The sequence below is a fragment of the Curcuma longa genome, unplaced genomic scaffold, assembly GCF_044706935.1.
Source record: "Curcuma longa cultivar G26 ecotype Majalengka, Jawa Barat unplaced genomic scaffold, ITB_CL_G26_1.1 contig_20843, whole genome shotgun sequence".
Classification (NCBI taxonomy): Eukaryota; Viridiplantae; Streptophyta; class Magnoliopsida; order Zingiberales; family Zingiberaceae; genus Curcuma; species Curcuma longa.
Genome location: NW_027431503.1, coordinates 1 through 1,536, shown reverse-complemented (window position 1 = coordinate 1,536; position 1,536 = coordinate 1). Strand labels below are relative to the sequence as shown.

The 1,536-nt window shown below is 48.3% G+C and overlaps 1 pseudogene; it reads right to left on the bottom strand.

Annotated features, from left to right (window-relative positions):
• Window positions 1-341: 341 nt before the first annotated feature.
• On the bottom strand, window positions 342-855 carry LOC141817534 (WD-40 repeat-containing protein MSI2-like; annotated as a pseudogene).
• Window positions 856-1,536: the final 681 nt, after the last annotated feature.

The window sequence follows — 1,536 nt, the reverse complement described above, 5'->3', positions numbered from 1 at the left end:
CAAAAATCTTATGAGACATGAAGTAGGAATAATGGTTTCAGTTTGCAATGACATTAATCTACTTGGTTTGTCAAGATGCGTCATAAAGATTGTTTTGCTAACATGAAAGAAAATCCTTCTTAGACCCATGATGAAATGTTAAATTTCTTATTACGTGTTCAAATCTATATCCTTTATAAAGCTTTATTATGCATACACTTGAGGATAGTAGGAGAGAATTGGAAGAATTTAAGAGGTTAGAAAAGGGAGGGGGTGAGGATTTACTTTCAACTACGAACATTGGAATGCTGTTTAGATAACTTTTAACATTAAACAAAGTGAGCAATTCTATACCGCATTACCTCAAACAGGTGCTTTGCATCAATAACCTTCTTTTCCGGTGTCATTTCCACATCCCAAAGACAAATCTTGGAATCGTACGATCCGCTCAAGAGGAAGCCCCCCTTGTGCGGACTCCACGAGATCCCGTACCCTTCCGTGGAAAGCCCCCTCAGGACGACGTCCGGCCCACTCTCCTCCCCCTTGATCGCCCTCAGTGGATGATCTCTGCGGCACATGAACATCTGCGCCACAGGTTGACCTCCCCCGATGGTCTCTGCGGATGAATCAGGCGAGATCTCGATCGTGGGGAGCGGCGCGCCAGGATCTCGATCGTGGGGAGGGAGTGGGAAAAGAACGTCTGCAGTCGGGAGTCTAGGGTTTTGGAGGAGGAGGTGGTGGGTGGCGCCTCCGGGCGTGATTTTGAGGAGGAGAGGACGAGCCCGGGAGCCACTGGACGGTGAGGAGGGCCACTCGAGCGGGTGGGAGATGACGAGGTCGTAGAGGTCAAGAAATTTAAAATCCTTTATTCTAACCCTAATCGAAGAAAAAAGATTGAAGCCATACTTGGAACTCGGAGAATTGGAGGAGCACGGGTCTAGAGGAGCACGGGAGGAGCACGAGGAGGTCACCGTACACACTGGAGGAGCACGAGCCTGGAGGAGCACCGCCCTAGACGGGAGCACGGGCCTGGAGGAGCACCGAATGCGGCTTCCGTTCTATCTTCGTCTTCGCCTCTTCACAGCGGCATGAAGAGGAGCTAGAGGTGCGAAAGAGGCGGGCCGAAGAGGAGAGCCAGAGGGGGCGGGAGAAGACGTAGCGGGGAGAAGACGAGCTAGAGGTGCGAGCGGGAGAGGGACGAAAATGGTGCCATGCGGGAGAGAGGGAGGCGTACGGGAGAGGGAAATCGCGGATTCACCCGATAAAAAACCTGGATATAAACCATCAAACTCTCAACACCAAACGACAATACTTTTAAAAGCGTTGTCTTTGGCAAAAAACCCGCTAAAAGACAACGCTTTCGACAACAGTTTTTTAAAAATGTTGTGGTTGACCCAAAATAAACGCTAATAGACAACGCTTTCTGAACAAACGTTGTCTTTTGATTTCAAAAGACAACGCTTTTGACAAAAAACGTTGTAAATTGAAATACCACAACGCTTTTGCTAAAAAACGTTGTCTTTGGGGCGTTGTCTATTAACATTTTTCTAGTAGTGA